The sequence below is a fragment of the Balaenoptera borealis genome (assembly GCF_965194805.1).
Source record: "Balaenoptera borealis genome assembly, contig: HAP1_SCAFFOLD_483, whole genome shotgun sequence".
Classification (NCBI taxonomy): domain Eukaryota; kingdom Metazoa; phylum Chordata; class Mammalia; order Artiodactyla; family Balaenopteridae; genus Balaenoptera; species Balaenoptera borealis.
Genome location: NW_028123714.1, coordinates 7,221 through 22,509, shown reverse-complemented (window position 1 = coordinate 22,509; position 15,289 = coordinate 7,221). Strand labels below are relative to the sequence as shown.

Below are 15,289 nucleotides of genomic sequence, written 5' to 3'. Positions count from 1 at the left end.
GTTTCATTGATTTCCTCCCCCCCCATTTTCCTGTTTTCAGTTTCATGGATTTTTGTTTCATCTTTATTATTTCCTTCTTTCTGCTTGTTTAGTGTTTTTTCCTCTTCCGTTTTTACTATTTTAATATAGAAAATTAGACTATTTCTTTGAAATATTTTCTTTCCCAATTTAGTGCTATAAACTTCCCTTTCAGCATTGCTTTCACTTTATTCCACAAATGTTGATCTGTTATATCTCCATTTTCTTTTATTCTATGCATTTAAAAATTTTTCCTTGACTTTTTACCCATGAGTTATTTGGAATTGTGATGTTTAGTTTTCATGTGATTGAAGATTTTCCTGTTGTCTTTCTGTTATTGATTTCTAGTCTGGTTCCATTATGGCTAGAGAATATACTCTCTATGATTTTAATTCTTTTAAATCTGCTAATGTTTTTTTTTTATCACCCAGTGTATGGTATATGAGTGAATGTTCCATGGACACTTGAATATGTATTCTGCTTTTATTGAGTGTGTTCTTTAAATGTCAGTTATATCCTGTTGATTGATGATGTTTTCAGTTCTTCCATACCCTTGCTGATTTTTCTCTCTGGGAGTTCTATAAATTGCTGTGTTGAAGTCTCAAATAATAATTGTGGATTTGAAATTCTCTCCTTTTACCTTTTTCAGTGTTTGCTTCATGTGTTTTGAAGTTCTGTTGTTTGGTGCACACACATTTAGTATCACTAGGTCATCTAGGTGGATTATTCCTGTTATCTTTATGTAATGACCCTCTTTGCCCCTAATAATTTCCTTTGCTCTGAAATCTACTTTATCTGATATTAATATAGCCATTCCTGCTTTTTCTGATGAATGTTCACATGATATACCTTTTTCATCCTTTTACTTTGAACTACCTATATCATGATGTTTAAAGTAAGCTTCTTATAGACAGTATAGAGTTGGATCATGCTTGTGATTTTTTCATCTACTCTTTCAATCTCTGTCTTTGACTTGGTTATTTAGATCATTTACAGTTAATGTAATTATTGCTATGTTAAAGATTAGGTCTACCATTTTATTTTTTGTTTTGTCTTTTACCTTAGTTTCTCAATCCTGTGTTTCTCTTATTTTGCCTTCTTGTGGGTTACTTAAACATTTTTTGGTAAGTCCATTTTAATCTAATTTATTTATAATCATTTGTGTATACTGTTTGTATAGTTTTCTTAGTGGTTGCTTTTGGCCTTACACTATACATATGTAACTTATCATAGCCTACTGGAATCTGTCTTTTATTACTTCAAGTGAAGTTTCAAAATTTTACTTCCATTTAGGTCTCTTAATAGTCCCCAGTTTTAAAGTATGATTTTCTGTAGTATTTCCTCTATATACATTGAGAACCACATCAGATGGTGTCATAATTTTTGCTTTGACCATCATAGGGAATTTAAGAAACTCATGAGACTAATGATAGTCTCTTATATTTATCCCACTTGTTTTCACCCATTCCATTGTTCCCCTTTTCTTTCTGAAGTTGCCAGTCTTCTGTTATTGTTTTTTTTTTATGTTTTCATAACACTAGGTGATATCTGGGCTTTCCAGTGCCATTGGATATGAGTTTCAGGAAACACTGAGCCTGGCTCACTTAATGCTACTGAGTTGGAGGGTTTGTATACGTTGGGCCTGTTGGCACAGCAGATGCTAGCAGATTAGACTAATGCTGATGGGACTAGTGCCACAGGAGGATGCATTCCCATTCAGGCTATGCTGCTGCTACAGTAGATCAAATCCCCCTCTACCCCAAGTGTGGGGCAGTGACCTGCTGCTGTCACTGCTTCTTTATTAGGCTGCTTTCGCCTCAGGTGTGTGGTGGGATCCCTTGGAAGCTGCTGCTGCTGTGAATCACAGGGTTAAATTCATTTTAGAAATACTTAAATATAAATATATAGCCTGGCTCTTGTAGGACCTCTGTATTTGTTTTTTATTGCTTTCATACGAATTACCACAAATTGAGTGACTCAAAACATCGTAAATTTATTACCTTACAAGTCTGACATTGGTCTCAGTTGAGTAAAGTAAAAGTGTTGGCAGGATCGACAGATGAATGGATAAAGCTGTGGCACATATATACAGTGGAATATTACTCAGCCATAAAAAGAAATGAAATTGAGTTATTTGTAGTGAGGTGGATTGACCTAGAGACTGTCATACAGAGTGAAGTAAGTCAGAAAGAGAAAAACAAATACCGTATGCTAACACATATATATGGAATCTAAAAAAAAAGAAAAAATGGTTATGAAGAACCTAGGGGCAGGACAGGAATAAAGACTCAGCCATAGAGAATGGACTTGAGGACACAGGGAGGGGGAAGGGTAATCTGGGATGAAGTGAGAGAGTGGCATGGACATATATACACTACCAAATGTAAACTAGATAGTTAGTGGGAAGCAGCCACAAAGCACAGGGAGTGGAATCCTGCAGTGTTTGCTGATGGGTCATTTTGGAAGAGCTGACTTTCAGTCTGAAGCTCTGCCTGTTTGCATCTGAAGAATCTGCATTTAAGGAGAGGGTGTATGAGGAAGGGGGTGTATGGGACAAAGGTGTCCTGGGTGCAGATGAGCCAGGACCTGACCAGCTGCCTTTTGTGTCCTCTGGTCCCATCTCTTGGTCTGTGCCTCATCTGCATCATCACTGTCCCCGCTGGCACCCCTGGGGTGTTGTTGTCTGAGTGAGATTCCCCTGGTGCCCCTGCTCTCCTCCCCTCCTCCTGCTGGTTGGGGAGGGAACTGCTTATTGTGTGGTCTGTACTCCTGAGGCACGAAGGACCCTGTAGCATGGACCTGCAGAGTGTGGGATGTGGTCCCAAGAGCATGGGGCCCACATAGGACACAACATCGGGGCATGACCAGTATTAGGGCTGCCTCATCACTGACAGGGAATGTTGTCCAGATCCTGCTCGGGAGGGTGTGGTGGGTGGCCTGGGACCCTAGAGGCCCCATTCCTATCCTGGAGCTTGGAAAGTGCATCCCCATGGGCTCCAGATTCACCCCATATCTCAGCCATATCCCTCTGTCCTGTCTTTGAACTCAGGAAAACGAGCTCTCTTGTCCACAACATAGGCCTGGTCCTGTTGGTATTAGGATTCTTTAAGTTAGGCATCCTGGGATAGCTCTTTTTAGGCCTGAGAAGGAACAACTCAGGAGTGTACAACAATTTCAGATGAAACTGATATTCAATGACTATCTCTAACTACTCGGTTGTTGACTTCTATTAGTCATTATTCTCCTGGTTTTAGCTCTGATGTGGGGATTACAGAGGAGTCAACATTTAAATCTTCATAATCTGTGTATTTGTAGCTTCAGTATCATTACTGACCCATAGTTTTTATGGTTTGGGAAGAGTTATTGATTTCATGTGTCACGTAAAGGATTCACAATGATGATAGGGCAATTAAGATTACAATAATGGCTAGTAAATTGTTCACATTTTCTCTACCTGTGCATCTATTCTATGCATATGAGTTAGTTTAGATGTCAATATTAGTGAAATGATATAGAGGACTAGAGAACTTATTTTAAAAATCACTATTAATGTGTGATGATGAAAATGTAAAAGTCCTTCCGTAATCGGTGATGTTGTATCTTGAGAGCCTAGATGAAACTGATATGCCTTAGTGATATACAGGATTTTAGCCTATGATTTAACTTTGACAAAGCTACATCACTTTTTACTTTTATCTCATTTATTGAGAAAGACATAATTGTTATGGTGTTGGCTTGAAACTGGTTGAGAAGGACTTGAGTCCTTCCTTATTTTACATTTACATAGGTAGGATCTTGAAACATAGGATATGGTGGAGGGCATTCGTGTAACCATTCTAGGTTAGGAGTAGCAATTTCCACTGCTAAGACTTCTTGTTTAGACGCAAATGCTTTTCAAAGTATGAAGATTATTAGCATTACTGCTGCTACTGAGATGAATGAGCCTAAAGATAAAATATTTCATGTTGTGTGTGCCTCAGGGTACTCAGACTAATGTAGTGACATCCCTGAGAGGCCAAGAAAGTGCTGCAGGAAGTCATATTTACTACTACAAATATACTTGTGAAGTGAATTTTTGCTCATGCTGAGTTAACTGTATAACCTGAGAATAGTGGGAATCAGTGTAGGAAGCCTCCTATAATAGTGAAGACTGCTCCCATGGACATTAGGTCATGGAAGTGTGCTACTACATAGTATGTATCCTGGAGGACAATGTCTGGGGATGAGTTGGCTAAGATGATTCCTGTCAAACCACCTACTGTAAAAAGAAAAACTAAAGCCTAAAACTCATAGTATAGTGGGAGGTCATATAATATTACCTCCGTGAACAGTTGCTAACCAGGGACTTCCCTGGTGACACAGTGGTTAAGAATTCGCCTGCCAATGCAGGGGACATGGGTTCGAGCCCTCGTCTGGGAAGATTCCGCATGCCGCGGAGCAAAAAGCCCGTGCACCACAACTACTGAGCTGCCCTCTAGAGCCCGCAAGCCACAACTACTGAAGCCCACGCGCCTAGAGGCTGTGCTCTGCAACAAGAGACGCCACTGCAATGAAAAGGCCGTGCACCGCAACCAGAGAAAGCCCACGTGCAGCAACCAAGACCCAACGCAGCCAAAAAAAAAAGAAACGAGAAAGAAAACTTAAATAAAGAGTTGCTAATCAGCTAGATACTTTTACTCCTGTAGGGATAGAAGTAATTACGGTAGCTGATGCAAAGTATGCTCCTGAGTCAACAGCTATCCCTATGGTAAACATATGATGGGCCCACAAGAGAAATCCTAAAAAGCCAGTGGACATGACTCATACTAGTCCCAAATAGCTGAAAGGCACTTTTTGTCCTAAATAGTATGTAATGATATGTGAGATTATAACAAAGCCTGGTAGGCCATGAATACAGACTTCAGGGTGACCAAAGAGTCAAAATAGCTGTTGGTATAGGATTCAGTCTCCTCCTGCAGGGTCAAAGAAAGTAGTGTTTAGATTTCTATCTCTTAACAATATGGCAATTCTGGCTGCTCAGACTGAGAGTGGTAATTATGTAATATGTCTATAGTTGGGAAAGATTAAACAAATACTGGTGTTTGGTATTGGGATATGACTGCTAGTTTTGTATTAAAGACTATAGTAATAAAAGTAATAGCACCAAGAATTGAAGAGACACCTGCTAAATGTAAGGAGAAAATGGTTAGGTCGACAGAGGCTCCTTCATGGGCCAGATTGCAGGCTAGAGCTGAATATAGGGTTCCACTTGTACCAGAACCAGCTTCTACTATTGGTGATATGAGTAGGAGTAAGAATGATGGGGGAAGTAGTCAAAAGTTTATATGATATATTGGGGGAAATGCTACCTCAGGTGCCCCAGTTATTAGTGGCCCAAGTCAGTTTTCAAACCCTGAAATCATAATGGGTACAACTATAAAGAAAATTATTACAAGTGCAGGGACTGTTATGACTACCTTACAGATTTGGGCATCTCCAAGTAGCGCTCCAGGTTAGCATAGCTCAGCCAGGATTAATATACTTAAGGCGCTGCCTGCTACTCCAGCTCAAGCACCAAATAGTAAAGATAAAATGCCGATATCTTTGTGATTTATTGAAGATAATCAGCAGTGTATGAACAGAGGTAAAATGACTGAGCTAGCATTCGACTGTAAATCTAAAGACAGAGATTGAGCCCTCTTTCTGGCAAACCCTGTGGTGAATCAACAGATTGAATTGTAACTTGAGAGAAGCAGCTTCAATTCTGCTGGTGATTTTCCTGCCTTTTTTTTTCTTCTTTTTTCTTTCTCAAAGGCAGGAGAAGTAGATTGAAGCCAGTTGACTAGAGGATTTGCCTGTTAACTAAAATTTCCTGGGGTTAAAACTCATCAATCTCGTAAGGATTTGGCTTAATTACAGTGTTTGCTTTGCATTCAATTGATATAGGAGAAAGTCCTGCAGTCCTTATTTTTAGAAATTAAGTAAATTGTACTTGTTTAGGGTTTTGAAAGCTCTTGGTCTAAACTAACCTAAATTCCTAGTCCAGCACTGATAGGATGGGTGTTATGGGTAGTAACCGTGTGGCTATTATGATGAGTAATGATAGGAAAGTTATTTGTTTTGTATGTTCAAATTGTTGTACTTTTGTGTTGTTTAATGAAGGGAATATAGTTAGTGATGTGGAGTATGTTAGCTGCAAGTAGAAATATATGCTGAGGACTGCTGTGATGGCTATTAGTGTTGGTAGAATGATGTTATCATTTTTGTTATCTCTTGGATAATTATTCATTTGGGTCAAAACCCTGATAATGGTGGGCGACCTCCTAATGACACTATAATGCTGAGGATAAGGATCCTGATGGGAGGTGTTTTATCTCATGTGTGTGATAATGATACCCTTGTAGTACATGATCTGGGTATAAATAGGAAGAAGATAGTGTTGTTATGATATAAATTAGTATGTTTAGGATTGTTATACTTGGAATATACATTATAATAGCTGTTATTCATCCTATATGGGCAACTGATGAGGAGGCTGTAATTTTTTCCAGGTGAGTATGGCTAAGTCTGCCTCAGCGTCCAACTATGATTTATAATATCACTATGATTAACAGTATGTTTAGGTTGATGGATGGTGACATGTGGTATAAAACTGATAGGGGTGCAATTTTGTCATGTTGATAGCATCAGGCCTGCTGTTCATGGAATGCCTTGAGTTACTTCGGGCACTCAGAAGTGAAATGGGGAATGTCCTACTTTTGTGACAAGGACGATTGTCATGATAGTGGATGCTGCTGGATTAAAGATTTTTGTAATTCATTGTGTTCTTTGACCAGAGTATATTAGATTAATGATAATAGCCATTATAAGTAGTATTGATGTGGTGGATTGTTTTAGAAAATATTTGTTGGATGCTTCTGTAGCTTATGGGTTCATGTTTTTTATTAGAATGGGGATACCATTAACCAGTGTGAGCTTGTTACTACAATTATATTTCCTGAAATAATGGTCAGTAGAATGATAGTAAAAACAATGAGAGTTTATTAGTACAGGAAGGATATACAACAATATTTTGGGGGTATGGGCCTTGAAGCTTTCTTAGAGAACCTTACTATATAGCATTGTGGTGTAATGTGGTAGCATGGAGAATGTAAAATTCTTAGAAATAAGTTCAATTCCAGGAATAAGCGCATTTAAACCTCTATCATTTACTTTATCAAAGTAACTCTTTAGTCAAACATAATTCTTAAGTTTGCTGTGGGTTGCCTGGTATGATGACAGGTAGTGAAAACTCTCATATACATAGGGCTAATGTTAGTAGTAAAAAATATTTTTATAAGAGATGTATACGTTGATCATATCAAAATTGTGGGTAGGATGCTTGAATTCATAGAAAGGAGATTGTTAGATGTGTTTTAATGATGACTTGGGCTGTATATAATTCTGGCACGTAGGGATTGTCAAATGCTCCTAAAAATAGAATGTTGTGAAAATGTTTATTATAAGGAAATTGACATATTCTCTAGGAAGGACGGGGTGAATGGGCCTGCTACATTTTCTACATTGAAGACATATACAGGTTTTGATTCTACTTCTGTTAAATCAAGTGGGGCTTCATTGGATTTCTGCTACTGCGGAGATAATCAAATTCTGGGTAAGGGTCAGGAGAAAATTAGTCATAGGTGTTCTTGTGTAATAATTACTGTTGAAAGTGTAAATGATCCATTTAGCATTAGGACTGAGAATAGAATAACTGCCAGCAAGACTTCATATGAGATTGTCTGTGCTACTGTCCGTAGAGCTCCAGTGAGTGAGTATTTTGAATCTGAAGCTCGACCAGATCAGAGGATGGAATAAATGGCTAGGCTTGATATGGCTAACATAAATAGTATGCCTACATTTATATTAATTAGTGGATAAGATATGGGAAGAGGAATTCATGTTGTGAGAGCCATGGTTAAGGCTAGCATTGGGGCAATAATATATAAATTGATGATGTTGATGGTCATGGTGGTTCTTTAAGAAATAATTTGAATGTCTCAGTAATGGGTTGTAATAATCCATAGGGGCTGATGACTTTTGGCCCTTTCTGGATTTGTATATAGCCTAGGATTCTCCATTTAGTTAATATGAGGACTGCTATGGTGAATTAAATTGGGTACTTTGTGAAAGAATGTTGATTATAAACATATTCTTAGGAAGAGAACTTGAACCACTGCAGATAAATGTTTCAGTTTTACCTAATTACCGGGCTCTGCCACCGTAACAAACCCTGTTCTACAGTAGGGTATGTATAAATTAACTGAATGTAGATTATATCATCATTTGGTTTGAAGACATTTTGTAAAGTAAGCCGTATTGCTCTTGTCCTTTCATACTGGAAGAAATCTGCAATAGACAGAAACCAACCAGGATGACTCCAGTCTGAACTCAGATCACGTGAGACTTTAATCGTTGAACAAACAGACAGTTAATAGCAGTTATGCCATTGAAATGTCGTGATCCAGCATCAAGGTCATAAAACATATTGCCGATATGAACTCCAGAATACAATTACTCTATTATCCCTAGTAAAACTTGTTCCGTTGATCAGTGGTTTAGAAGAACAGGTGATAAAGCATTTTGACTAGCTGGTCTAGATTTTAATCACTCAGAGGCAGTTTTATTCTCCAAAAAATAAATGGCGCACGGGCTCAAGGCACACCATCTTCAGTACTTGTGGCACGCAGGCTCAGTAGTTGTGGCCCACTGGCTTAGTTGCTCCGTGGCACGTGGGAAATTCCCAGACCAGGGATTGAACCGGGTCCCCTGCATTGGCAGGCGAATTCTTAACCACTGCATCACCAGGGAAGTCCCAGAATCGCAGTCTCCCTTTTAATATACCTTAAGCCCAAAGAATCCATGGAAAATTGTTACAGAAAATAAGACAAAAAAATATTGTAAGGACTATAACAGAAGCATATAATACACAGTTCATATAGACACATCCCAAGCAGTTACAAAGTATATTAAAAGGGAGACTGCGATTTTAAAAAAATAAGATAAATTATACCCACAAACTCCTAGTCTTTCCTGAAACATTGCAATCTGAAACCCTATTGTAGGAAGCAGAAGATTCCAGGAGACATTCTACAAATGAAGGACTCTAAACCCTGTGGTTGGAAAAGGAATTCTGGAAGGAAGGTATCCTCACCCAAGGAGAGCAGGTTCCTATACTTCTCTAACATCACACCCCTGTACAATTCCCATTGATCTTGGTCCAGGCATTGTCACTCCTCTTGAGAGAAATCTATGGCCACATCCTGGAATGGCAGCAGTCCCTGAAATTAAAAGTACACATGCCATGTGGCCACGGGAAGAGTTCATAATGTGACCCAAGAAGAAAACAGCAAGTTAAGAGAAGTGCTTTTAATTTAGAAGACTGTCTTCAATTATCCACTAATATATATATATTTACAAAGTAACTTTCTCTACCTTATTTGTAACTACAAGAAAAGAGTATGGCATGTGATCCACAAAACCAGTGTAGAGACTATACTTATCTGGAAAAGAAATGATAAAATGATGGTTTCAACACAGGCATATGCATTTTTGAGTGTTTTATTTATATCAAACTGGATAAAATGTGTGTATTTCTCAGACAGAAAAGACATGTCGAGGTAGAAATGTACCTTTCAACTATTCATGGGTACCCAAGTACACTGGGGAGATTGTAAAAGTGCAGATCGTGATTCAGTAGGTCTGGTGGGCCTGAGTTCTATTTTTTCCTCAAGCTCATTTTTAACTAGTGATGCCACAGTCTCTGATTCATTAACCACAGTTGGGAATAGCAGAGACATAATTAGAAAGGTAAAAATTCGTATTTAACTTTGAACTTAAAGTGTTTTATGGATTTTACACCTTTAATAGAATAGTAAGCACAGCAGCAACAATCATTTGTGAATATTTACTATAGACTGTATCTTTCTTTCTTGTGTAGGATTCCAGGAAAAAGGCCTGGGCTGCGGCCACAGTGGGCGGGGCCCCCAGGCCGGGCCGCCCCTCCAGGACCCCCGGAAGGGCTCCTGGAGGCTCCAGGCGGCTCCTCCCCCGGCGCCGCCCTCCCTCCCGGAAGGCCTGGGGGCAGAGCGGTCCCACCTCCTCGCCCAGAACGATCCCGCGTTTCCGCAGAGCTGGAACTCCCGGCTCGGGGTCTCTTGCCTCCGCCGTCACTAAAGTGCCCCGGAGCCCGAGGGGAGGGCGGCCTCACTGAGGCTGCCGGCTCTGGAGGGGCCCCGGCCGCCAAAGCCGCGACAGTCCTGGGGACCGCGGGCCGGGTAAGTGGGCGCCAACCCTCCTCCTGGTCTGGTGCCCGGGCGTCAGTGCAAGACCAGCTTCTGAGGGGCAGGGGTTCGCTGCCACCCACCGCTGCTGTGCAGAAAGAGCAGCCCCTAGCGTTCTGGTCCCGGGGAACGTCGGTCCCTTCTCTCGCCCCTGCCCTCGGCCTGGCTCGCGGGGCCTGGTGGGCGTGGGGAGTGGGTCGGCCTGAGCGTCCTGAGGGGAAACGGGGAAAGGGAGGCCCAGGGTCCGGTTGGAGCGTCAGCGCCCCTCCTCCTGACTGCGGGGAAAGCGGCTGAAAACGCATCCCCAGGCTCGCAGGCCCCTTGTTCAGCCGAGTCTCTCTGCGCTCCTTCCTCCCTGAGCTAAAGTACTGGGGGGAGGGGACAGGGGAGGGGAATGGCGCAGGTAATGGGGAACATCAAAAGGTGATTGTTAACTAAGGAAAACCAGCTCTCCCAAGGTGAGGAATGTAGCGCTTTTCTTTGTATGGGAAGATGCAAGCGTCTGGGCTCACTGAAATCCTTCCTTTGATATGCACCTCAGCTCTCTGGGGCCAGCATTCTGTATTTGCATATCCTGAGTTCCTCAGGGCCTGCCGGCTCACACGGGAGGGCTGCAAGTGCTGATGCCTGTGACATCCTTTTTTTACTGATATGGCAAGAAATATTCCATTTCTCACAGGCTTGAGGGGCAGAGAGTGAAAAAGAGTAGGAGAATCTCACTCAGCATGTAATTTGGCATATATATATATATATATATATATATATATATATATATAATATAATATTTATATTTAACTGTGCTAATAGAGGCTCTCAATTCCAATCAATTTGTACTACTGCCCTCTATGTATTAATTTCATCAATATCATATGATAAATGCCTATAAAGTTGACGTAATCCATTTAAACAGGATAATGATTTTTAAAGGAAACATAATAGAAATATAACAACAAAACCCTTACCACCAAAGGCTGTGTGTGGAACAACCTAAATACATGTTCCATTGTTAAAATATTGAAAGATGTATTCAGTAGAAATATCAACAAAATGAAAAATAATAAGGGCAACGGAATGCTGAAATGTTGTATCTTTATCATTAAAGTGGCAGAAAATCATTTATTAGTAGGCAGTGAGGGCAGAGGATGCCTGATTTTTATATCTTTTTCATATTTGTGCAGTTGTTTCAGCAAGTAACTTAAAGACAAAATGGAAAAACAAGGAGGTTTGTGCCTGAGATCATGTTGATGTGAAACCAGGGATGGCCACCTTGTGCCAGGTGCGTGAAGTTTACCTGGCCAGGTAGACCGCAGAGCTCCTGAGAAGCCAGGGTTGGAATTCTTCTGCTGGGTGCCCCTTAGCTTCTGTGACTTGATTGATTTTGAGTCATGTTGGGGGATAGACCTGATCACAGGAAATGGGTGGAAATAGAGTGATTTGGGGAGCAGCTAACGACATTCATCACAGCTCATGGCCTGATTGAATTTTAAAGAAACAGGAAAACAAATGCTTCTTATGGAATCAGAGAATGTGAGGGCTGGACAATCCCAGAAAATGAGAAACACCCATCCCATTTTCCAGATGAGAAAACAGAGGCCCAGCAAGGTGAAATCCCTCACCTAAGTTGCACCTGTCTCTCCTCCCCACTACATGGTTCATGAAAGTAGGACTCTTCCTGTCTTGATCACTGCTGAACTCCAAACAGGGCCAGGCATCTAGCAGCTGCTTCAAAAATTTTGGTTGGGCTTCCCTGGTGGTGCGGTGGTTGAGAATCTGCCTGCCAATGCAGGGGACGCGGGTTCGAGCCCTGGTCTGGGAAGATCCCACATGCCGCGGAGCAACTCGGCCTGTGAGCCACAATTACTGAGCCTGCATGTCTGGAGCCTGTGCTTGGCAACGAGAGGCCACGATCGTGAGAGGCCCGCGCACAGCGATGAAGAGTGGCCCACGCTTGCCACAACTAGAGAAAGCCCTCGCACAGAAACGAGGACCCAACACAGCCATACATACATACATACATACATACATAAAAAGAATGTAAGCAGACAAGAATAGCATTAAAAAAATAAAAAATAAAAAAAAAATTTTGGTTGACTGGATGAACAACGCTATTTCTTTCTTTCTCACTCTTATTCAGGACTGTGCCAAGAACTCCCCAGGTTGCAATGTAATTTGATAAATGTAAATATTAATTGAGTTTTGTTGTGATGAGGGCTTAGGCTTTGAAGGTTACAGACTTGGTTCAGATCCTGGTTCTGCCACTCAATAGCTGTTTGGCTTTGGGAAAATTACTAAACCTCTCTGAGCTTACTTCCTCCTTTGTAAAGTGGGGATAAAACTATCTGAGCCAGCAGAGCACCTGCATCAGGGATGTGTACTAAGTATTGGTCTTTCTCACTCTCCCACTCCTTCCCTCTGTTCTTCCCCAAGAAGATGTATAGAAGGATATAGTAGTTTTTTAAAAAAATTAATTATTTTTGGCTGCGTTTGGTCTTCGTTGCTGCGTGTGGGCTTTCTCTAGTTGCAGTGAGCGGGGGTTACTGTTTGTTGCGGTGCGCGGGCTTCTCATTGTGGTGGATTCTCTTGTTGCGCTTGTTGTGGAGCACCGGCTTTAGGCGCGCAGGCTTCAGTAGTTGTGGCCTCCAGGCTCAGTAGTTGTGGCACATGGGCTTAGCTGCTCCGCAGCATTTGGGATCTTCCCTGACCAGGACTCGAGCCCAGGTCCCCTGCCTTGGCAGGCAGATTCTTAACCACTGCGCCACCAGGGAAGTCCAATATAGTACTTTTTAAAAAGGGGTTTTAATTTATTTCAGAAAATATACATTTTTCTTGTAGAAAAGTTTATTCCCCTATAGAAACATAAACACGCAAACCACTCCAAATGCTGTATTCTATGGGTTAGATATTATCAGTCACATTTTATAAGTAATTGGGCAAATGCCAAAGCACTAGCGACTGGGGAGTAAGAAGACTCAAATCTGGGGTGCCCCCCACCCCAATTTCAAGAGCATGGTGTGTTTTTCAAATCCATGTTTCATCTGGTCTTTGTTTCTCATCCATATTCTGTGTCTGCCTTTCTCCAGAAGGCTCAGATCCTCCTCTTTCACACCCTCCCGGCTGGCTGTGCCCCAGCTCCCGCCCTGGAACCTCTGCATGCCTGGGTGTGCCTGCTCCCCCTGTGCATCACCAGCTTTGCCAGGGAGCTGCTGTATCGTGCACTGCTTGCTGTGCCCAGAGTACCTGGACCCTTCTGGTACATGAAGTACACCCTCATCACCATGTGTGCACGCCCATCCCCTTACCTTATATCCTGCCTCTAAGCCAGGGTTGGGGGTGACTACAGTGTGCATTCAGCTGTGTGAGGTGCTGGGATCAAAGTGAAGTTCCCAACTTTTGAAGTTGCAGGCTTGAGGGGCATACAGTGATTTAAAATCAGGTCACCTGACTTAAAGGGGGGACTGATTGATTTAAAGCCAAGGCAGCTGACTTAAAGCCTGCGTCCCTCAGCTGCAAGACGAGACCAGCTTTGGCGGTGCACGGGTTCGCTCCAAGCCAGGACTGCTGTTCAGGAAGAGCTTCCAGTAGTGCCTTAGTGCAGGGGGACTTGGTCCGTGGTCTTGCCCCTGCCCTCAGAGGGGGGCCACCTGCTCTTCTGGAGAATCAGGGAGGGGGAAGTGCAGAGTCCCAGCTGGAGTTGCGTCACCCTTGTCTGATGGCAAGGAAAGGGGGGCGGGGCTGTGTGGTGTCCTGGGGCTGGACTCACCAGGTTGACTCAGCCTCTCAGCCCCCTAACCTCCCCTCACACACCCCACAAGAGTTTTCAGTAATATGTAATTGCGCCTTAGGTTCTCCGTCTTCAAACTCATACCCAGGCTCCCAGATCCCTTGATTCAGCCTATTCCTCTGTGCTCTTTCTTCTATTACATACAGTCCGAGAGGGAGGGGCTGGGGGATGGGACTGGAGCGATCCCGGCAGCACTGGCCTCAGCTGACTAAAGAGATCCGGGGCCTGCGCTATCACACGTGTGCGAGGACCCTTAAGGCGGAATCGAGGGGGCCAGTTAGAGGCAGTGCTTGCTGCCTCAAGTGAGTATGGATCACCGTCGGGTGGGGAGCACGCTGACCCCTGAGAAGTACTGTTAGGAGGATGTGTTCCTCCTTCGGCTTCAAGGACGTGGGTGGGCTTCAGGGCTCCAGTTCCTCTCCAGGCCTCCAGGTCCGACTGCACCGCAGCGGGCTTGCAGACCTGTCTTCCTGTCCCAGAACTTGCCAGGCTCCAGGAAGAATCCAGACTGCAGAAATGGTGCCTGAGCACTCCAGCGTAAGAAGTGCTGTCCCTGGGGACCCAACAGTGGAGGGAGGAAGGGTGAAGGGACTGGGGGTTAGGGTCGGGAGGGGTGGCTGCCCTGGGAGACATTGAGAGAGAAATATCGCCCCCCACACCCCTGCCCCTGCAACTGACCCATCGATGCCATAGGATCTCAGGGCCTTTTAGTCAGAGATGCCTCTGCTTCTTTACTCCTGTGTTCAAAACTATGCAAAACCAACTCTTCATCCTCTTGCTGCCTTGCCAGGACTTTTAAAGCACTGTTCTTTTGAAGCACTCGTTCCCTAAACTGCAGTTTGGAGCTGTCCCAGCTATTTAAAAGTGTTCTCCTTAAACTGAGACTAAATCCTACTCTTTTGGGAAAATGTCCTTAACTTCATTGGAGATCATCTTTTCTGCCCATTTCTTCCTTCTACTGCCCTCTTAAGAACCCCTGTGCTCAAAGAGCTTGGTGATTTATTTTTTGCTTGATGTCAAAAAGAAACCTTCCCCATGCACCCCAAAAAGCTTTCCTGGATCATAGGTGTTTCACAACCATGACAGTGTTTTGCAGTTAGTATACACTGGGTAGAGTGCCTAGCAATCCCTCCAAGAGCCAGAGGTGAGCAACACCTTTGCTTAGTTGATTGGATGTCCTTCAAGTTTA

General features: G+C 42.7%; 1 long non-coding RNA gene and 1 pseudogene across 2 annotated transcripts in view; one reads left to right on the top strand and one right to left on the bottom strand.

Moving 5' to 3' along the window:
• Positions 1-6,777, bottom strand: part of LOC309621474 (thimet oligopeptidase-like) — a 74,403-nt pseudogene extending 67,626 nt beyond the window's left edge. The window contains exon 1 of the transcript in view: positions 6,754-6,777. The product of the transcript in view is annotated as a thimet oligopeptidase-like (transcript). The remainder of the gene's footprint in view (positions 1-6,753) is intronic.
• A 2,023-nt stretch (positions 6,778-8,800) lies between these two features.
• On the top strand, positions 8,801-12,383 carry LOC309621473. Its single transcript, XR_014240039.1, has 3 exons — positions 8,801-9,203; positions 9,977-10,313; positions 11,498-12,383. It is a non-coding gene; the product is annotated as an uncharacterized lncRNA (long non-coding RNA).
• Positions 12,384-15,289: the final 2,906 nt, after the last annotated feature.